Source organism: Oncorhynchus mykiss, chromosome 6, assembly GCF_057628025.1.
Source record: "Oncorhynchus mykiss isolate SJ-2025 chromosome 6, ASM5762802v1, whole genome shotgun sequence".
NCBI classification, from domain to species: domain Eukaryota; kingdom Metazoa; phylum Chordata; class Actinopteri; order Salmoniformes; family Salmonidae; genus Oncorhynchus; species Oncorhynchus mykiss.
The window spans coordinates 62,164,841-62,186,362 of record NC_143027.1 but is presented as its reverse complement, the minus strand read 5'-3'; the positions used below and the strand labels follow the sequence as shown (position 1 = coordinate 62,186,362).

The 21,522-nt window shown below is 40.5% G+C and overlaps 18 non-coding genes across 18 annotated transcripts; all 18 read left to right on the top strand.

Moving 5' to 3' along the window:
* The first annotated feature begins 2,226 nt into the window (after window positions 1-2,226).
* Window positions 2,227-2,298, top strand: trnaf-gaa (transfer RNA phenylalanine (anticodon GAA)). Its single transcript has one exon. It is a non-coding gene; the product is annotated as a tRNA-Phe (tRNA).
* A 1,466-nt stretch (window positions 2,299-3,764) lies between these two features.
* On the top strand, window positions 3,765-3,837 carry trnaf-gaa (transfer RNA phenylalanine (anticodon GAA)). The gene has a single exon. It is a non-coding gene; the product is annotated as a tRNA-Phe (tRNA).
* Window positions 3,838-4,370: 533 nt separating this feature from the next.
* trnaf-gaa (transfer RNA phenylalanine (anticodon GAA)) lies at window positions 4,371-4,443 on the top strand. The gene has a single exon. It is a non-coding gene; the product is annotated as a tRNA-Phe (tRNA).
* A 2,775-nt stretch (window positions 4,444-7,218) lies between these two features.
* Window positions 7,219-7,290, top strand: trnaf-gaa (transfer RNA phenylalanine (anticodon GAA)). Its single transcript has one exon. It is a non-coding gene; the product is annotated as a tRNA-Phe (tRNA).
* An 808-nt stretch (window positions 7,291-8,098) lies between these two features.
* On the top strand, window positions 8,099-8,171 carry trnaf-gaa (transfer RNA phenylalanine (anticodon GAA)). Its single transcript has one exon. It is a non-coding gene; the product is annotated as a tRNA-Phe (tRNA).
* A 533-nt stretch (window positions 8,172-8,704) lies between these two features.
* On the top strand, window positions 8,705-8,777 carry trnaf-gaa (transfer RNA phenylalanine (anticodon GAA)). The gene has a single exon. It is a non-coding gene; the product is annotated as a tRNA-Phe (tRNA).
* Window positions 8,778-11,552: 2,775 nt separating this feature from the next.
* trnaf-gaa (transfer RNA phenylalanine (anticodon GAA)) lies at window positions 11,553-11,624 on the top strand. The gene has a single exon. It is a non-coding gene; the product is annotated as a tRNA-Phe (tRNA).
* A 105-nt stretch (window positions 11,625-11,729) lies between these two features.
* Window positions 11,730-11,801, top strand: trnam-cau (transfer RNA methionine (anticodon CAU)). Its single transcript has one exon. It is a non-coding gene; the product is annotated as a tRNA-Met (tRNA).
* Window positions 11,802-12,432: 631 nt separating this feature from the next.
* Window positions 12,433-12,505, top strand: trnaf-gaa (transfer RNA phenylalanine (anticodon GAA)). Its single transcript has one exon. It is a non-coding gene; the product is annotated as a tRNA-Phe (tRNA).
* Window positions 12,506-14,194: 1,689 nt separating this feature from the next.
* On the top strand, window positions 14,195-14,267 carry trnaf-gaa (transfer RNA phenylalanine (anticodon GAA)). Its single transcript has one exon. It is a non-coding gene; the product is annotated as a tRNA-Phe (tRNA).
* A 260-nt stretch (window positions 14,268-14,527) lies between these two features.
* Window positions 14,528-14,599, top strand: trnam-cau (transfer RNA methionine (anticodon CAU)). The gene has a single exon. It is a non-coding gene; the product is annotated as a tRNA-Met (tRNA).
* Window positions 14,600-14,800: 201 nt separating this feature from the next.
* Window positions 14,801-14,873, top strand: trnaf-gaa (transfer RNA phenylalanine (anticodon GAA)). The gene has a single exon. It is a non-coding gene; the product is annotated as a tRNA-Phe (tRNA).
* Window positions 14,874-17,648: 2,775 nt separating this feature from the next.
* Window positions 17,649-17,720, top strand: trnaf-gaa (transfer RNA phenylalanine (anticodon GAA)). The gene has a single exon. It is a non-coding gene; the product is annotated as a tRNA-Phe (tRNA).
* Window positions 17,721-18,745: 1,025 nt separating this feature from the next.
* On the top strand, window positions 18,746-18,818 carry trnaf-gaa (transfer RNA phenylalanine (anticodon GAA)). Its single transcript has one exon. It is a non-coding gene; the product is annotated as a tRNA-Phe (tRNA).
* Window positions 18,819-18,928: 110 nt separating this feature from the next.
* On the top strand, window positions 18,929-19,000 carry trnam-cau (transfer RNA methionine (anticodon CAU)). The gene has a single exon. It is a non-coding gene; the product is annotated as a tRNA-Met (tRNA).
* Window positions 19,001-20,333: 1,333 nt separating this feature from the next.
* Window positions 20,334-20,405, top strand: trnam-cau (transfer RNA methionine (anticodon CAU)). Its single transcript has one exon. It is a non-coding gene; the product is annotated as a tRNA-Met (tRNA).
* A 630-nt stretch (window positions 20,406-21,035) lies between these two features.
* Window positions 21,036-21,108, top strand: trnaf-gaa (transfer RNA phenylalanine (anticodon GAA)). Its single transcript has one exon. It is a non-coding gene; the product is annotated as a tRNA-Phe (tRNA).
* A 260-nt stretch (window positions 21,109-21,368) lies between these two features.
* On the top strand, window positions 21,369-21,440 carry trnam-cau (transfer RNA methionine (anticodon CAU)). The gene has a single exon. It is a non-coding gene; the product is annotated as a tRNA-Met (tRNA).
* Window positions 21,441-21,522: the final 82 nt, after the last annotated feature.

Genomic DNA, 21,522 nt, shown 5'->3' with positions numbered 1-21,522 from the left:
TCCCGACTCGATAGCCTTCTCCCAGAGAGGAAGCACAAGAGTATCCTCCTACCTGAGTCCTTCGCAGAAGAGTTTTGAGATCCGCTACACCCCCTATGAATCAGCTGTTTTTTACTGGGAGGAGAAAAGCATGCAAATATTTAAAAACAATATGCTACATATCCTTTTATCGATAAAATGTCTAGCACAACTAGCATGTATTTGTACTACTTTACACATTTAATTTGTGATTAATCCCATGTAGCCTAAATGTAATTTGCATAATGATGCTTGAGTGAAGGAGTCTCATTTCCTTCAAGCACATTTGTTTCCACATTTCCTGCTCTCCTTGATAGATGATCGGAATAGTTTGTCACATTATCATCAAAATAATCTGTCAGCCCCAATATTTCCATACTAAGCTGAAATCATTGTGTGATTTTATATTAGGCCTTTGTTTTGTCACACCCAGCTAGCTAAAATTAGATACTTTGAAATTACTTCACCAACGCTACAGCTAGCTAGCTGTTGATATTGAATACACATGCACTTACTTATGCTTGTGTGTTGTGTGTTCTAATGTGCTGAGCAAGTTGAGATGTTAGCTAAAGGTTAAACACTATTAATTTAATGTTCCAACTAAACATCCGATCTGCTCACTGTGATTAAATGTTACATGTTATAGTCATAATTACAAATAGCAGATATGAAGCGGCCCACCTTCAAAAAGTTGCCAGATGGGAGCCTTGTCCTGAAAGACACCAGCCTTTATCCGTTGTATGTGCCCTCAACACCTGTGCCCTGCTGGGCCTCTGTCCGAGCCCTCGAGGCCTGTGTCTGGCTGGGCGTTACCCTAAACCTAAGCTAGCCCTTTAATCTAACCCTTACCATAAACCTTCAACCTAACTCCTAACCTTAACCCTAACCTTTATTCCTAACCCCTAGCTAATGTTAGCCAGCTAGCTAACATTTGTAACTTTTGCATGATTGTAATTCGTAACATATCATTTGAAATGGATGATATGCATCCAAAAAACAATACCAAATAGATGTATCAGATTTACGTACAGAATAATATGAAATGCTCTGAGACCATGTTGCTGTCTGTGATCTCCACATGTGTGCCCGGTTGGGCTTCTGTCCATGCTCCATGACTATGCTCGGCTGTCCCTCAGTCAGCCCCCAGTCTTCCTTACTATTTTTTAAGCTTATACAGCATCATTTTTCATGTATTTATTACTCAACAGTATTCTCTCCTTCTTCTTAATTCACTCACAAAAGCCCTTATCTGTCACGCCCTGACCTTAGAGAGCCGTTTTATTTCTCTATGTGGTTAGGTCAGGGTGTGATGTGTGGTGGGCATTCTATGTTTTCTGTTTGTATGTTTTTGCCGGGTATGGTTCTCAATCAGGGACAGCTGTCTATAGTTGTCTCTGATTGGGAATCATTCTTAGGCAGCCTGTTTTGCCACCTTAGTTGTGGGTAGTTGACTTTGTTAGTGGCCTGTATAGCCCTAGTAAGCGGTGTGGTGTTGGTTCTTGTTTTTGTTTGCGACATTCAAAATAAAAAGAAATGTACGCTCACAACGCTGCACCTTGGTCCGGTCATTTCCCTGATGACGTTCGTGACATTATCTGAATGCTCTAATCACATTTTGATCTATTAATGTCAGTCTTTGAATGCTCCATTGTATAAACTACACCGAATAATAATATAAACGCAACATGCAACAATTTCAAAGATTTTACTGAGTTACAGTTCATATAAGGAAATCAGTCAATGTAAATAAATTCATTAGGCCCTAATCCATGGATTTCACATGACTAAGAATACAGATATGCATCTGGTCACAGATACCTTTAAAAAAAAAGGTAGGAGCATGGATCTGAAAATCAGTCAGTATCTGGGGTGACCACCGTTTGCCTCATGCAGTGCGACACATCTCCTTTGCATAGAGTTGATCAGGCTGTGGCCTGTGGAATGTTGTCACACTACTCTTTAATGGCTGTGTGAAGTTATTGGATATTGGCGGGAACTGTAACACGTTGTCGTACACGTTGATCCAGAGCATCCCATACATGCTAAATGGTGACATGTCTGGTGAGTATGCAGGCCATGGAAGACCTGGGACATTTTCAGCTTCCAGGAATGGTGTACAGATTCTTACGACATGGGACCCTGAATTATCATGCTGAAACATGAGGTGATAGCGGCAGATGATTGGCATGAAAATGTTGGCTTATGGTAGAGAAATAGCTCAGTTGGGAGAGTGTTAGACTGAAGATCTAAAGGTCCCTGGTTCGATCCCGGGTTTCGGCAGGAACAGTTTTTGCGAGAGGTCTACATTTGGTTCGTGACATTAAGGAGCCGATAAGATCTTCATTGTATACACCATAAGCTCGTCCCCTCCACCTATTACCAGATAGCAGAGTGGCGCAGCGGAAGCGTGCTGGGCCCATAACCCAGAGGTCGATGGATCGAAACCATCCTCTGCTATATATTTTACATGAGGACAATTCGGCGAAGACAAAAACAGATCATAAGATAATATAACAAGCCTTTATGCAATAGAAATGATACCTACCATACAGTTAAGATTTGACAAAATAAAAGGATACGTTTGTTTTCAAAGAATGCGTTAAAATTGTATTTGTAAGCAATACTATAACTTATATAATATATCAACTATAAAGTATGAATGGGTGAGTTAGACCACATTAATATTGCGTCATCCTGAAGGGTAAGTGCAAATTTGATGTGTTCACCCTCTCATGGACAATGGATAAAATAACACGTCATTTTATCTGAGTAGTTCTAGAACTTCCATTACACATTGAGAGCCTGTGTCTGTTAGGAAGAAGACTCCAGATCAACTGAGGCTCATTTTCGTAGCTGTCGTCAGTAATTGGGTTAGCCTAATTTGAACAAAAATTCTAATTGAAAGTATGTGTGAGTTTGTCAGGGGACCAGCAGGTGGACGCTTCAAAAATAACGTGTGCGTGATTACTCCATCCATGTGGAGGCATTTGTCACTCGCTGTTGGAGCCGATAAGATCTTCATTGTATACACCATAAGCTCGTCCCCTCCACCTATTACCAGATAGCAGAGTGGCGCAGCGGAAGCGTGCTGGGCCCATAACCCAGAGGTCGATGGATCGAAACCATCCTCTGCTATGTATTTTACATGTGGACAATTCGGCGAAGACAAAAACAGATCATAAGATAATATAAAAAGCCTTTATGCAATAGAAATGATACCTACCATACAGTTAAGATTTGACAAAATAAAAGGATGCGTTTGTTTTCAAAGAATGCGTTAAAATTGTATTTGTAAGCAATACTTATATAATATATCAACTATAAAGTATGAATGGGTGAGTTAGACCACATTAATATTGCGTCATCCTGAAGGGTAGGTGCAAATTTGATGTGTTCACTACCACCCTCTCATGGACAATGGATAAAATAACACGTCATTTTATCTGAGTAGTTCTAGAACTTCCATTACACATTGAGAGCCTGTGTCTGTTAGGAAGAAGACTTTGCGTAGCTGTCGTCAGTAATTGGGTTAGCCTAATTTGAACAAAAATTCTAATTGAAAGTATGTGTGAGTTTGTCAGGGGACCAGCAGGTGGACGCTTCAAAAATAACGTGTGCGTGATTACTCCATCCATGTGGAGGCATTTGTCACTCGCTGTTGGAGAAAGATTAATAGAAAATAATCATGATCCTAAAGTCAGCAGAATACACCAGACAGCCAACCACACCACAACCACTTTAAGGTGGCCGAAATAGCTCAGTTGGGAGAGCGTTAGACTGAAGATCTAAAGGTCCCTGGTTCGATCCCGGGTTTCGGCAGGAACAGTTTTTGCGAGAGGTCTACATTTGGTTCGTGACATTAAGGAGCCGATAAGATCTTCATTGTATACACCATAAGCTCGTCCCCTCCACCTATTAACAGATAGACTGAAGATCTAAAGGTCCCTGGTTTGATCCCGGGTTTCGGCAGGAACAGTTTTTGCGAGAGGTCTACATTTGGTTCGTGACATTCATAAAAAATAACGTGTGCGTGATTACTCCATCCATGTGGAGGCATTTGTCACTCGCTATTACCAGATAGCAGAGTGGCGCAGCGGAAGCGTGCTGGGCCCATAACCCAGAGGTCGATGGATCGAAACCATCCTCTGCTATGTATTTTACATGTGGACAATTCGGCGAAGACAAAAACAGATCATAATATAAAAAGCCTTTATGCAATAGAAATGATACCTACCATACAGTTAAGATTTGACAAAATAAAAGGATAGAAAATATCCTAAAGTCAACTAAATCAATTAGACAGCTAACAAGACACCTTAGAAAATAATGAGAAATAATATTTTAGCAGGATGGCTGAAATAGTTCAGTTGGGAGAGCGTTAGACTGAAGATCAAAAGGTCCCTGGTTCGATCCCGGGTTTCGGCAAGTGTTTATTTTGCGAGACTTCTAAATTTGGCCTGAAACACAGGTTCAAAGGGTACATTTAGTTGGGAGATTATGGGTTGGACAAAACCCTGAACTCTCCTCAACTCCTCCACCCTTTCTCCGTGACCCAACCTATACTCAGAGGATTTCATATTATTCTGTATGTATATCAAAGATACTCCATTTAATATGATATGTTACATTTCATATTGTATGTATTATTAGGAATGTCCATCATCCATTTCATATGATATGAATTACAATTTGTATGATGTTAAGAATTTCCAAAACGTACAATACATTACAAATTAGCAACATGTACAATATGTTAAGATTTTGCTAAACGTATGATATGCTACGAATTCCAATTTGTCTTTCACGTCTGACTCAATTTGTTTTAATGACATTACACATTTATTTTGGGATCCAACACTGTAAACGTAATTTAAACTTTTTCAAAAGAAGGCGAGAGAGGACACAGAAGAGAGGACGCAGGACTTGAGCAAATCTAATTGAGAAAAGGCCAACAGAGGAGTGGCCGTCCCGACTCGATAGCCTTCTCCCAGAGAGGAAGCACAAGAGTATCCTCCTACCTGAGTCCTTCGCAGAAGAGTTTTGAGATCCGCTACACCCCCTATGAATCAGCTGTTTTTTACTGGGAGGAGAAAAGCATGCAAATATTTAAAAACAATATGCTACATATCCTTTTATCGATAAAATGTCTAGCACAACTAGCTACTGTACATGTATTTGTACTACTTTACACATTTAATTTGTGATTAATCCCATGTAGCCTAAATGTAATTTGCATAATGATGCTTGAGTGAAGGAGTCTCATTTCCTTCAAGCACATTTGTTTCCACATTTCCTGCTCTCCTTGATAGATGATCGGAATAGTTTGTCACATTATCATCAAAATAATCTGTCAGCCCCAATATTTCCATACTAAGCTGAAATCATTGTGTGATTTTATATTAGGCCTTTGTTTTGTCACACCCAGCTAGCTAAAATTAGATACTTTGAAATTACTTCACCAACGCTACAGCTAGCTAGCTGTTGATATTGAATACACATGCACTTACTTATGCTTGTGTGTTGTGTGTTCTAATGTGCTGAGCAAGTTGAGATGTTAGCTAAAGGTTAAACACTATTAATTTAATGTTCCAACTAAACATCCGATCTGCTCACTGTGATTAAATGTTACATGTTATAGTCATAATTACAAATAGCAGATATGAAGCGGCCCACCTTCAAAAAGTTGCCAGATGGGAGCCTTGTCCTGAAAGACACCAGCCTTTATCCGTTGTATGTGCCCTCAACACCTGTGCCCTGCTGGGCCTCTGTCCGAGCCCTCGAGGCCTGTGTCTGGCTGGGCGTTACCCTAAACCTAAGCTAGCCCTTTAATCTAACCCTTACCATAAACCTTCAACCTAACTCCTAACCTTAACCCTAACCTTTATTCCTAACCCCTAGCTAATGTTAGCCAGCTAGCTAACATTTGTAACTTTTGTATGATTGTAATTCGTAACATATCATTTGAAATGGATGATATGCATCCAAAAAACAATACCAAATAGATGTATCAGATTTACGTACAGAATAATATGAAATGCTCTGAGACCATGTTGCTGTCTGTGATCTCCACATGTGTGCCCGGTTGGGCTTCTGTCCATGCTCCATGACTATGCTCGGCTGTCCCTCAGTCAGCCCCCAGTCCTCCTTAGTATTTTTTAAGCTTATACAGCATCATTTTTCATGTATTTATTACTCAACAGTATTCTCTCCTTCTTCTTAATTCACTCACAAAAGCCCTTATCTGTCACGCCCTGACCTTAGAGAGACGTTTTATTTCTCTATGTGGTTAGGTCAGGGTGTGATGTGTGGTGGGCATTCTATGTTTTCTGTTTGTATGTTTTTGCCGGGTATGGTTCTCAATCAGGGACAGCTGTCTATAGTTGTCTCTGATTGGGAATCATTCTTAGGCAGCCTGTTTTGCCACCTTAGTTGTGGGTAGTTGACTTTGTTAGTGGCCTGTATAGCCCTAGTAAGCGGTGTGGTGTTGGTTCTTGTTTTTGTTTGCGACATTCAAAATAAAAAGAAATGTACGCTCACAACGCTGCACCTTGGTCCGGTCATTTCCCTGATGACGTTCGTGACATTATCTGAATGCTCTAATCACATTTTGATCTATTAATGTCAGTCTTTGAATGCTCCATTGTATAAACTACACCGAATAATAATATAAACGCAACATGCAACAATTTCAAAGATTTTACTGAGTTACAGTTCATATAAGGAAATCAGTCAATGTAAATAAATTCATTAGGCCCTAATCCATGGATTTCAAATGACTAAGAATACAGATATGCATCTGGTCACAGATACCTTTAAAAAAAAAGGTAGGAGCATGGATCTGAAAATCAGTCAGTATCTGGGGTGACCACCGTTTGCCTCATGCAGTGCGACACATCTCCTTTGCATAGAGTTGATCAGGCTGTGGCCTGTGGAATGTTGTCACACTACTATTTAATGGCTGTGTGAAGTTACTGGATATTGGCGGGAACTGTAACACGTTGTCGTACACGTTGATCCAGAGCATCCCATACATGCTAAATGGTGACATGTCTGGTGAGTATGCAGGCCATGGAAGACCTGGGACATTTTCAGCTTCCAGAAATGGTGTACAGATTCTTACGACATGGGACCCTGAATTATCATGCTGAAACATGAGGTGATAGCGGCAGATGATTGGCATGAAAATGTTGGCTTATGGTAGAGAAATAGCTCAGTTGGGAGAGCGTTAGACTGAAGATCTAAAGGTCCCTGGTTCGATCCCGGGTTTCGGCAGGAACAGTTTTTGCGAGAGGTCTACATTTGGTTCGTGACATTAAGGAGCCGATAAGATCTTCATTGTATACACCATAAGCTCGTCCCCTCCACCTATTACCAGATAGCAGAGTGGCGCAGCGGAAGCGTGCTGGGCCCATAACCCAGAGGTCGATGGATCGAAACCATCCTCTGCTATATATTTTACATGAGGACAATTCGGCGAAGACAAAAACAGATCATAAGATAATATAAAAAGCCTTTATGCAATAGAAATGATACCTACCATACAGTTAAGATTTGACAAAATAAAAGGATACGTTTGTTTTCAAAGAATGCGTTAAAATTGTATTTGTAAGCAATACTATAACTTATATAATATATCAACTATAAAGTATGAATGGGTGAGTTAGACCACATTAATATTGCGTCATCCTGAAGGGTAAGTGCAAATTTGATGTGACCACCCTCTCATGGACAATGGATAAAATAACACGTCATTTTATCTGAGTAGTTCTAGAACTTCCATTACACATTGAGAGCCTGTGTCTGTTAGGAAGAAGACTCCAGATCAACTGAGGCTCATTTTCGTAGCTGTCGTCAGTAATTGGGTTAGCCTAATTTGAACAAAAATTCTAATTGAAAGTATGTGTGAGTTTGTCAGGGGACCAGCAGGTGGACGCTTCAAAAATAACGTGTGCGTGATTACTCCATCCATGTGGAGGCATTTGTCACTCGCTGTTGGAGAAAGATTAATAGAAAATAATCATGATCCTAAAGTCAGCAGAATACACCAGACAGCCAACCACACCACAACCACTTTAAGGTGGCCGAAATAGCTCAGTTGGGAGAGCGTTAGACTGAAGATCTAAAGGTCCCTGGTTCGATCCCGGGTTTCGGCAGGAACAGTTTTTGCGAGAGGTCTACATTTGGTTTGTGACATTAAGGAGCCGATAAGATCATCATTGTATACACCATAAGCTCGTCCCCTCCACCTATTAACAGATAGACTGAAGATCTAAAGGTCCCTGGTTCGATCCCGGGTTTCGGCAGGAACAGTTTTTGCGAGAGGTCTACATTTGGTTCGTGACATTCATAAAAAATAACGTGTGCGTGATTACTCCATCCATGTGGAGGCATTTGTCACTCGCTATTACCAGATAGCAGAGTGGCGCAGCGGAAGCGTGCTGGGCCCATAACCCAGAGGTCGATGGATCGAAACCATCCTCTGCTATGTATTTTACATGTGGACAATTCGGCGAAGACAAAAACAGATCATAATATAAAAAGCCTTTATGCAATAGAAATGATACCTACCATACAGTTAAGATTTGACAAAATAAAAGGATAGAAAATATCCTAAAGTCAACTAAATCAATTAGACAGCTAACAAGACACCTTAGAAAATAATGAGAAATAATATTTTAGCAGGATGGCTGAAATAGTTCAGTTGGGAGAGCGTTAGACTGAAGATCAAAAGGTCCCTGGTTCGATCCCGGGTTTCGGCAAGTGTTTATTTTGCGAGACTTCTAAATTTGGCCTGAAACACAGGTTCAAAGGGTACATTTAGTTGGGAGATTATGGGTTGGACAAAACCCTGAACTCTCCTCAACTCCTCCACCCTTTCTCCGTGACCCAACCTATACTCAGAGGATTTCATATTATTCTGTATGTATATCAAAGATACTCCATTTAATATGATATGTTACATTTCATATTGTATGTATTATTAGGAATGTCCATCATCCATTTCATATGATATGAATTACAATTTGTATGATGTTAAGAATTTCCAAAACGTACAATACATTACAAATTAGCAACATGTACAATATGTTAAGATTTTGCTAAACGTATGATATGCTACGAATTCCAATTTGTCTTTCACGTCTGACTCAATTTGTTTTAATGACATTACACATTTATTTTGGGATCCAACACTGTAAACGTAATTTAAACTTTTTCAAAAGAAGGCGAGAGAGGACACAGAAGAGAGGACGCAGGACTTGAGCAAATCTAATTGAGAAAAGGCCAACAGAGGAGTGGCCGTCCCGACTCGATAGCCTTCTCTCAGAGAGGAAGCACAAGAGTATCCTCCTACCTGAGTCCTTCGCAGAAGAGTTTTGAGATCCGCTACACCCCCTATGAATCAGCTGTTTTTTACTGGGAGGAGAAAAGCATGCAAATATTTAAAAACAATATGCTACATATCCTTTTATCGATAAAATGTCTAGCACAACTAGCTACTGTACATGTATTTGTACTACTTTACACATTTAATTTGTGATTAATCCCATGTAGCCTAAATGTAATTTGCATAATGATGCTTGAGTGAAGGAGTCTCATTTCCTTCAAGCACATTTGTTTCCACATTTCCTGCTCTCCTTGATAGATGATCGGAATAGTTTGTCACATTATCATCAAAATAATCTGTCAGCCCCAATATTTCCATACTAAGCTGAAATCATTGTGTGATTTTATATTAGGCCTTTGTTTTGTCACACCCAGCTAGCTAAAATTAGATACTTTGAAATTACTTCACCAACGCTACAGCTAGCTAGCTGTTGATATTGAATACACATGCACTTACTTATGCTTGTGTGTTGTGTGTTCTAATGTGCTGAGCAAGTTGAGATGTTAGCTAAAGGTTAAACACTATTAATTTAATGTTCCAACTAAACATCCGATCTGCTCACTGTGATTAAATGTTACATGTTATAGTCATAATTACAAATAGCAGATATGAAGCGGCCCACCTTCAAAAAGTTGCCAGATGGGAGCCTTGTCCTGAAAGACACCAGCCTTTATCCGTTGTATGTGCCCTCAACACCTGTGCCCTGCTGGGCCTCTGTCCGAGCCCTCGAGGCCTGTGTCTGGCTGGGCGTTACCCTAAACCTAAGCTAGCCCTTTAATCTAACCCTTACCATAAACCTTCAACCTAACTCCTAACCTTAACCCTAACCTTTATTCCTAACCCCTAGCTAATGTTAGCCAGCTAGCTAACATTTGTAACTTTTGCATGATTGTAATTCGTAACATATCATTTGAAATGGATGATATGCATCCAAAAAACAATACCAAATAGATGTATCAGATTTACGTACAGAATAATATGAAATGCTCTGAGACCATGTTGCTGTCTGTGATCTCCACATGTGTGCCCGGTTGGGCTTCTGTCCATGCTCCATGACTATGCTCGGCTGTCCCTCAGTCAGCCCCCAGTCCTCCTTACTATTTTTTAAGCTTATACAGCATCATTTTTCATGTATTTATTACTCAACAGTATTCTCTCCTTCTTCTTAATTCACTCACAAAAGCCCTTATCTGTCACGCCCTGACCTTAGAGAGCCGTTTTATTTCTCTATGTGGTTAGGTCAGGGTGTGATGTGTGGTGGGCATTCTATGTTTTCTGTTTGTATGTTTTTGCCGGGTATGGTTCTCAATCAGGGACAGCTGTCTATAGTTGTCTCTGATTGGGAATCATTCTTAGGCAGCCTGTTTTGCCACCTTAGTTGTGGGTAGTTGACTTTGTTAGTGGCCTGTATAGCCCTAGTAAGCGGTGTGGTGTTGGTTCTTGTTTTTGTTTGCGACATTCAAAATAAAAAGAAATGTACGCTCACAACGCTGCACCTTGGTCCGGTCATTTCCCTGATGACGTTCGTGACATTATCTGAATGCTCTAATCACATTTTGATCTATTAATGTCAGTCTTTGAATGCTCCATTGTATAAACTACACCGAATAATAATATAAACGCAACATGCAACAATTTCAAAGATTTTACTGAGTTACAGTTCATATAAGGAAATCAGTCAATGTAAATAAATTCATTAGGCCCTAATCCATGGATTTCACATGACTAAGAATACAGATATGCATCTGGTCACAGATACCTTTAAAAAAAAAGGTAGGAGCATGGATCTGAAAATCAGTCAGTATCTGGGGTGACCACCGTTTGCCTCATGCAGTGCGACACATCTCCTTTGCATAGAGTTGATCAGGCTGTGGCCTGTGGAATGTTGTCACACTACTCTTTAATGGCTGTGTGAAGTTATTGGATATTGGCGGGAACTGTAACACGTTGTCGTACACGTTGATCCAGAGCATCCCATACATGCTAAATGGTGACATGTCTGGTGAGTATGCAGGCCATGGAAGACCTGGGACATTTTCAGCTTCCAGGAATGGTGTACAGATTCTTACGACATGGGACCCTGAATTATCATGCTGAAACATGAGGTGATAGCGGCAGATGATTGGCATGAAAATGTTGGCTTATGGTAGAGAAATAGCTCAGTTGGGAGAGTGTTAGACTGAAGATCTAAAGGTCCCTGGTTCGATCCCGGGTTTCGGCAGGAACAGTTTTTGCGAGAGGTCTACATTTGGTTCGTGACATTAAGGAGCCGATAAGATCTTCATTGTATACACCATAAGCTCGTCCCCTCCACCTATTACCAGATAGCAGAGTGGCGCAGCGGAAGCGTGCTGGGCCCATAACCCAGAGGTCGATGGATCGAAACCATCCTCTGCTATATATTTTACATGAGGACAATTCGGCGAAGACAAAAACAGATCATAAGATAATATAACAAGCCTTTATGCAATAGAAATGATACCTACCATACAGTTAAGATTTGACAAAATAAAAGGATACGTTTGTTTTCAAAGAATGCGTTAAAATTGTATTTGTAAGCAATACTTATATAATATATCAACTATAAAGTATGAATGGGTGAGTTAGACCACATTAATATTGCGTCATCCTGAAGGGTAAGTGCAAATTTGATGTGTTCACTACCACCCTCTCATGGACAATGGATAAAATAACACGTCATTTTATCTGAGTAGTTCTAGAACTTCCATTACACATTGAGAGCCTGTGTCTGTTAGGAAGAAGACTCCAGATCAACTGAGGCTCATTTTCGTAGCTGTCGTCAGTAATTGGGTTAGCCTAATTTGAACAAAAATTCTAATTGAAAGTATGTGTGAGTTTGTCAGGGGACCAGCAGGTGGACGCTTCAAAAATAACGTGTGCGTGATTACTCCATCCATGTGGAGGCATTTGTCACTCGCTGTTGGAGAAAGATTAATAGAAAATAATCATGATCCTAAAGTCAGCAGAATACACCAGACAGCCAACCACACCACAACCACTTTAAGGTGGCCGAAATAGCTCAGTTGGGAGAGCATTAGACTGAAGATCTAAAGGTCCCTGGTTCGATCCCGGGTTTCGGCAGGAACAGTTTTTGCGAGAGGTCTACATTTGGTTCGTGACATTAAGGAGCCGATAAGATCTTCATTGTATACACCATAAGCTCGTCCCCTCCACCTATTAACAGATAGACTGAAGATCTAAAGGTCCCTGGTTCGATCCCGGGTTTCGGCAGGAACAGTTTTTGCGAGAGGTCTACATTTGGTTCGTGACATTCATAAAAAATAACGTGTGCGTGATTACTCCATCCATGTGGAGGCATTTGTCACTCGCTATTACCAGATAGCAGAGTGGCGCAGCGGAAGCGTGCTGGGCCCATAACCCAGAGGTCAATGGATCGAAACCATCCTCTGCTATGTATTTTACATTATTGTAATTCGTAACATATCATTTGAAATGGATGATATGCATCCAAAAAACAATACCAAATAGATGTATCAGATTTACGTACAGAATAATATGAAATGCTCTGAGACCATGTTGCTGTCTGTGATCTCCACATGTGTGCCCGGTTGGGCTTCTGTCCATGCTCCATGACTATGCTCGGCTGTCCCTCAGTCAGCCCCCAGTCCTCCTTACTATTTTTTAAGCTTATACAGCATCATTTTTCATGTATTTATTACTCAACAGTATTCTCTCCTTCTTCTTAATTCACTCACAAAAGCCCTTATCTGTCACGCCCTGACCTTAGAGAGCCGTTTTATTTCTCTATGTGGTTAGGTCAGGGTGTGATGTGTGGTGGGCATTCTATGTTTTCTGTTTGTATGTTTTTGCCGGGTATGGTTCTCAATCAGGGACAGCTGTCTATAGTTGTCTCTGATTGGGAATCATTCTTAGGCAGCCTGTTTTGCCACCTTAGTTGTGGGTAGTTGACTTTGTTAGTGGCCTGTATAGCCCTAGTAAGCGGTGTGGTGTTGGTTCTTGTTTTTGTTTGCGACATTCAAAATAAAAAGAAATGTACGCTCACAACGCTGCACCTTGGTCCGGTCATTTCCCTGATGACGTTCGTGACATTATCTGAATGCTCTAATCACATTTTGATCTATTAATGTCAGTCTTTGAATGCTCCATTGTATAAACTACACCGAATAATAATATAAACGCAACATGCAACAATTTCAAAGATTTTACTGAGTTACAGTTCATATAAGGAAATCAGTCAATGTAAATAAATTCATTAGGCCTAATCCATGGATTTCACATGACTAAGAATACAGATATGCATCTGGTCACAGATACCTTTAAAAAAAAAGGTAGGAGCATGGATCTGAAAATCAGTCAGTATCTGGGGTGACCACCGTTTGCCTCATGCAGTGCGACACATCTCCTTTGCATAGAGTTGATCGGGCTGTGGCCTGTGGAATGTTGTCACACTACTCTTTAATTTTATCTGAGTAGTTCTAGAACTTCCATTACACATTGAGAGCCTGTGTCTGTTAGGAAGAAGACTCCAGATCAACTGAGGCTCATTTTCGTAGCTGTCGTCAGTAATTGGGTTAGCCTAATTTGAACAAAAATTCTAATTGAAAGTATGTGTGAGTTTGTCAGGGGACCAGCAGGTGGACGCTTCAAAAATAACGTGTGCGTGATTACTCCATCCATGTGGAGGCATTTGTCACTCGCTGTTGGAGAAAGATTAATAGAAAATAATCATGATCCTAAAGTCAGCAGAATACACCAGACAGCCAACCACACCACAATCACTTTAAGGTGGCCGAAATAGCTCAGTTGGGAGAGCGTTAGACTGAAGATCTAAAGGTCCCTGGTTCGATCCCGGGTTTCGGCAGGAACAGTTTTTGCGAGAGGTCTACATTTGGTTCGTGACATTAAGGAGCCGATAAGATCTTCATTGTATACACCATAAGCTCGTCCCCTCCACCTATTAACAGATAGACTGAAGATCTAAAGGTCCCTGGTTCGATCCCGGGTTTCGGCAGGAACAGTTTTTGCGAGAGGTCTACATTTGGTTCGTGACATTCATAAAAAATAACGCGTGCGTGATTACTCCATCCATGTGGAGGCATTTGTCACTCGCTATTACCAGATAGCAGAGTGGCGCAGCGGAAGCGTGCTGGGCCCATAACCCAGAGGTCGATGGATCGAAACCATCCTCTGCTATGTATTTTACATGTGGACAATTCGGCGAAGACAAAAACAGATCATAATATAAAAAGCCTTTATGCAATAGAAATGATACCTACCATACAGTTAAGATTTGACAAAATAAAAGGATAGAAAATATCCTAAAGTCAACTAAATCAATTAGACAGCTAACAAGACACTTTAGAAAATAATGAGAAATAATATTTTAGCAGGATGGCTGAAATAGTTCAGTTGGGAGAGCGTTAGACTGAAGATCAAAAGGTCCCTGGTTCGATCCCGGGTTTCGGCAAGTGTTTATTTTGCGAGACTTCTAAATTTGGCCTGAAACACAGGTTCAAAGGGTACATTTAGTTGGGAGATTATGGGTTGGACAAAACCCTGAACTCTCCTCAACTCCTCCACCCTTTCTCCGTGACCCAACCTATACTCAGAGGATTTCATATTATTCTGTATGTATATCAAAGATACTCCATTTAATATGATATGTTACATTTCATATTGTATGTATTATTAGGAATGTCCATCATCCATTTCATATGATATGAATTACAATTTGTATGATGTTAAGAATTTCCAAAACGTACAATACATTACAAATTAGCAACATGTACAATATGTTAAGATTTTGCTAAACGTATGATATGCTACGAATTCCAATTTGTCTTTCACGTCTGACTCAATTTGTTTTAATGACATTACACATTTATTTTGGGATCCAACACTGTAAACGTAATTTAAACTTTTTCAAAAGAAGGCGAGAGAGGACACAGAAGAGAGGACGCAGGACTTGAGCAAATCTAATTGAGAAAAGGCCAACAGAGGAGTGGCCGTCCCGACTCGATAGCCTTCTCCCAGAGAGGAAGCACAAGAGTATCCTCCTACCTGAGTCCTTCGCAGAAGAGTTTTGAGATCCGCTACACCCCCTATGAATCAGCTGTTTTTTACTGGGAGGAGAAAAGCATGCAAATATTTAAAAACAATATGCTACATATCCTTTTATCGATAAAATGTCTAGCACAACTAGCTACTGTACATGTATTTGTACTACTTTACACATTTAATTTGTGATTAATCCCATGTAGCCTAAATGTAATTTGCATAATGATGCTTGAGTGAAGGAGTCTCATTTCCTTCAAGCACATTTGTTTCCACATTTCCTGCTCTCCTTGATAGATGATCGGAATAGTTTGTCACATTATCATCAAAATAATCTGTCAGCCCCAATATTTCCATACTAAGCTGAAATCATTGTGTGATTTTATATTAGGCCTTTGTTTTGTCACACCCAGCTAGCTAAAATTAGATACTTTGAAATTACTTCACCAACGCTACAGCTAGCTAGCTGTTGATATTGAATACACATGCACTTACTTATGCTTGTGTGTTGTGTGTTCTAATGTGCTGAGCAAGTTGAGATGTTAGCTAAAGGTTAAACACTATTAATTTAATGTTCCAACTAAACATCCGATCTGCTCACTGTGATTAAATGTTACATGTTATAGTCATAATTACAAATAGCAGATATGAAGCGGCCCACCTTCAAAAAGTTGCCAGATGGGAGCCTTGTCCTGAAAGACACCAGCCTTTATCCGTTGTATGTGCCCTCAACACCTGTGCCCTGCTGGGCCTCTGTCCGAGCCCTCGAGGCCTGTGTCTGGCTGGGCGTTACCCTAAACCTAAGCTAGCCCTTTAATCTAACCCTTACCATAAACCTTCAACCTAACTCCTAACCTTAACCCTAACCTTTATTCCTAACCCCTAGCTAATGTTAGCCAGCTAGCTAACATTTGTAACTTTTGTATGATTGTAATTCGTAACATATCATTTGAAATGGATGATATGCATCCAAAAAACAATACCAAATAGATGTATCAGATTTACGTACAGAATAATATGAAATGCTCTGAGACCATGTTGCTGTCTGTGATCTCCACATGTGTGCCCGGTTGGGCTTCTGTCCATGCTCCATGACTATGCTCGGCTGTCCCTCAGTCAGCCCCCAGTCCTCCTTACTATTTTTTAAGCTTATACAGCATCATTTTTCATGTATTTATTACTCAACAGTATTCTCTCCTTCTTCTTAATTCACTCACAAAAGCCCTTATCTGTCACGCCCTGACCTTAGAGAGCCGTTTTATTTCTCTATGTGGTTAGGTCAGGGTGTGATGTGTGGTGGGCATTCTATGTTTTCTGTTTGTATGTTTTTGCCGGGTATGGTTCTCAATCAGGGACAGCTGTCTATAGTTGTCTCTGATTGGGAATCATTCTTAGGCAGCCTGTTTTGCCACCTTAGTTGTGGGTAGTTGACTTTGTTAGTGGCCTGTATAGCCCTAGTAAGCGGTGTGGTGTTGGTTCTTGTTTTTGTTTGCGACATTCAAAATAAAAAGAAATGTACGCTCACAACGCTGCACCTTGGTCCGGTCATTTCCCTGATGACGTTCGTGACATTATCTGAATGCTCTAATCACATTTTGATCTATTAATGTCAGTCTTTGAATGCTCCATTGTATAAACTACACCGAATAATAATATAAACGCAACATGCAACAATTTCAAAGATTTTACTGAGTTACAGTTCATATAAGGAAATCAGTCAATGTAAATAAATTCATTAGGCCCTAATCCATGGATTTCACATGACTAAGAATACAGATATGCATCTGGTCACAGATACCTTTAAAAAAAAAGGTAGGAGCATGGATCTGAAAATCAGTCAGTATCTGGGGTGACCACCGTTTGCCTCATGCAGTGCGACACATCTCCTTTGCATAGAGTTGATCAGGCTGTGGCCTGTGGAATGTTGTCACACTACTCTTTAATGGCTGTGTGAAGTTACTGGATATTGGCGGGAACTGTAACACGTTGTCGTACACGTTGATCCAGAGCATCCCATACATGCTAAATGGTGACATGTCTGGTGAGTATGCAGGCCATGGAAGACCAGGGACATTTTCAGCTTCCAGGAATGGTGTACAGATTCTTACGACATGGGACCCTGAATTATCATGCTGAAACATGAGGTGATAGCGGCAGATGATTGGCATGAAAATGTTGGCTTATGGTAGAGAAATAGCTCAGTTGGGAGAGTGTTAGACTGAAGATCTAAAGGTCCCTGGTTCGATCCCGGGTTTCGGCAGGAACAGTTTTTGCGAGAGGTCTACATTTGGTTCGTGACATTAAGGAGCCGATAAGATCTTCATTGTATACACCATAAGCTCGTCCCCTCCACCTATTACCAGATAGCAGAGTGGCGCAGCGGAACCGTGCTGGGCCCATAACCCAGAGGTCGATGGATCGAAACCATCCTCTGCTATATATTTTACATGAGGACAATTCGGCGAAGACAAAAACAGATCATAAGATAATATAACAAGCCTTTATGCAATAGAAATGATACCTACCATACAGTTAAGATTTGACAAAATAAAAGGATACGTTTGTTTTCAAAGAATGCGTTAAAATTGTATTTGTAAGCAATACTATAACTTATATAATATATCAACTATAAAGTATGAATGGGTGAGTTAGACCACATTAATATTGCGTCATCCTGAAGGGTAAGTGCAAATTTGATGTGTTCACCCTCTCATGGACAATGGATAAAATAACACGCCATTTTATCTGAGTAAGATTTGACAAAATAAAAGGATACGTCTGTTTTCAAAGAATGCGTTAAAATTGTATTTGTAAGCAATACTTATATAATATATCAACTATAAAGTATGAATGGGTGAGTTAGACCACATTAATATTGCGTCATCCTGAAGGGTAGGTGCAAATTTGATGTGTTCACTACCACCCTCTCATGGACAATGGATAAAATAACACGTCATTTTATCTGAGTAGTTCTAGAACTTCCATTACACATTGAGAGCCTGTGTCTGTTAGGAAGAAGACTCCAGATCAACTGAGGCTCATTTGCGTAGCTGTCGTCAGTAATTGGGTTAGCCTAATTTGAACAAAAATTCTAATTGAAAGTATGTGTGAGTTTGTCAGGGGACCAGCAGGTGGACGCTTCAAAAATAACGTGTGCGTGATTACTCCATCCATGTGGAGGCATTTGTCACTCGCTGTTGGAGAAAGATTAATAGAAAATAATCATGATCCTAAAGTCAGCAGAATACACCAGACAGCCAACCACACCACAACCACTTTAAGGTGGCCGAAATAGCTCAGTTGGGAGAGCGTTAGACTGAAGATCTAAAGGTCCCTGGTTCGATCCCGGGTTTCGGCAGGAACACTTTTTGCGAGAGGTCTACATTTGGTTCGTGACATTCATAAAAAATAACGTGTGCGTGATTACTCCATCCATGTGGAGGCATTTGTCACTCGCTATTACCAGATAGCAGAGTGGCGCAGCGGAAGCGTGCTGGGCCCATAACCCAGAGGTCGATGGATCGAAACCATCCTCTGCTATGTATTTTACATTATTGTAATTCGTAACATATCATTTGAAATGGATGATATGCATCCAAAAAACAATACCAAATAGATGTATCAGATTTACGTACAGAATAATATGAAATGCTCTGAGACCATGTTGCTGTCTGTGATCTCCACATGTGTGCCCGGTTGGGCTTCTGTCCATGCTCCATGACTATGCTCGGCTGTCCCTCAGTCAGCCCCCAGTCCTCCTTACTATTTTTTAAGCTTATACAGCATCATTTTTCATGTATTTATTACTCAACAGTATTCTCTCCTTCTTCTTAATTCACTCACAAAAGCCCTTATCTGTCACGCCCTGACCTTAGAGAGCCGTTTTATTTCTCTATGTGGTTAGGTCAGGGTGTGATGTGTGGTGGGCATTCTATGTTTTCTGTTTGTATGTTTTTGCCGGGTATGGTTCTCAATCAGGGACAGCTGTCTATAGTTGTCTCTGATTGGGAATCATTCTTAGGCAGCCTGTTTTGCCACCTTAGTTGTGGGTAGTTGACTTTGTTAGTGGCCTGTATAGCCCTAGTAAGCGGTGTGGTGTTGGTTCTTGTTTTTGTTTGCGACATTCAAAATAAAAAGAAATGTACGCTCACAACGCTGCACCTTGGTCCGGTCATTTCCCTGATGACGTTCGTGACATTATCTGAATGCTCTAATCACATTTTGATCTATTAATGTCAGTCTTTGAATGCTCCATTGTATAAACTACACCGAATAATAATATAAACGCAACATGCAACAATTTCAAAGATTTTACTGAGTTACAGTTCATATTAGGAAATCAGTCAATGTAAATAAATTCATTAGGCCCTAATCCATGGATTTCACATGACTAAGAATACAGATATGCATCTGGTCACAGATACCTTTAAAAAAAAAGGTAGGAGCATGGATCTGAAAATCAGTCAGTATCTGGGGAGACCACCGTTTGCCTCATGCAGTGCGACACATCTCCTTTGCATAGAGTTGATCGGGCTGTGGCCTGTGGAATGTTGTCACACTACTCTTTAATTTTATCTGAGTAGTTCTAGAACTTCCATTACACATTGAGAGCCTGTGTCTGTTAGGAAGAAGACTCCAGATCAACTGAGGCTCATTTTCGTAGCTGTCGTCAGTAATTGGGTTAGCCTAATTTGAACAAAAATTCTAATTGAAAGTATTTGTGAGTTTGTCAGGGGACCAGCAGGTGGACGCTTCAAAAATAACGTGTGCGTGATTACTCCATCCATGTGGAGGCATTTGTCACTCGCTGTTGGAGCCGATAAGATCTTCATTGTATACACCATAAGCTCGTCCCCTCCACCTATTACCAGATAGCAGAGTGGCGCAGCGGAAGCGTGCTGGGCCCATAACCCAGAGGTCGATGGATCGAAACCATCCTCTGCTATGTATTTTACATGTGGACAATTCGGCGAAGACAAAAACAGATCATAAGATAATATAAAAAGCCTTTATGCAATAGAAATGATACCTACCATACAGTTAAGATTTGACAAAATAAAAGGATACGTTTGTTTTCAAAGAATGCGTTAAAATTGTATTTGTAAGCAATACTTATATAATATATCAACTATAAAGTATGAATGGGTGAGTTAGACCACATTAATATTGCGTCATCCTGAAGGGTAAGTGCAAATTTGATGTGTTCACTACCACCCTCTCATGGACAATGGATAAAATAACACGTCATTTTATCTAGTAGTTCTAGAACTTCCATTACACATTGAGAGCCTGTGTCTGTTAGGAAGAAGACTCCAGATCAACTGAGGCTCATTTTCGTAGCTGTCGTCAGTAATTGGGTTAGCCTAATTTGAACAAAAATTCTAATTGAAAGTATGTGTGAGTTTGTCAGGGGACCAGCAGGTGGACGCTTCAAAAATAACGTGTGCGTGATTACTCCATCCATGTGGAGGCATTTGTCACTCGCTGTTGGAGAAAGATTAATAGAAAATAATCATGATCCTAAAGTCAGCAGAATACACCAGACAGCCAACCACACCACAACCACTTTAAGGTGGCCGAAATAGCTCAGTTGGGAGAGCGTTAGACTGAAGATCTAAAGGTCCCTGGTTCGATCCCGGGTTTCGGCAGGAACACTTTTTGCGAGAGGTCTACATTTGGTTCGTGACATTAAGGAGCCGATAAGATCTTCATTGTATACACCATAAGCTCGTCCCCTCCACCTATTAACAGATAGACTGAAGATCTAAAAGTCCCTGGTTCGATCCCGGGTTTCGGCAGGAACAGTTTTTGCGAGAGGTCTACATTTGGTTCGTGACATTCATAAAAAATAACGTGTGCGTGATTACTCCATCCATGTGGAAGCATTTGTCACTCGCTATTACCAGATAGCAGAGTGGCGCAGCGGAAGCGTGCTGGGCCCATAACCCAGAGGTCGATGGATCGAAACCATCCTCTGCTATGTATTTTACATTATTGTAATTCGTAACATATCATTTGAAATGGATGATATGCATCCAAAAAACAATACCAAATAGATGTAT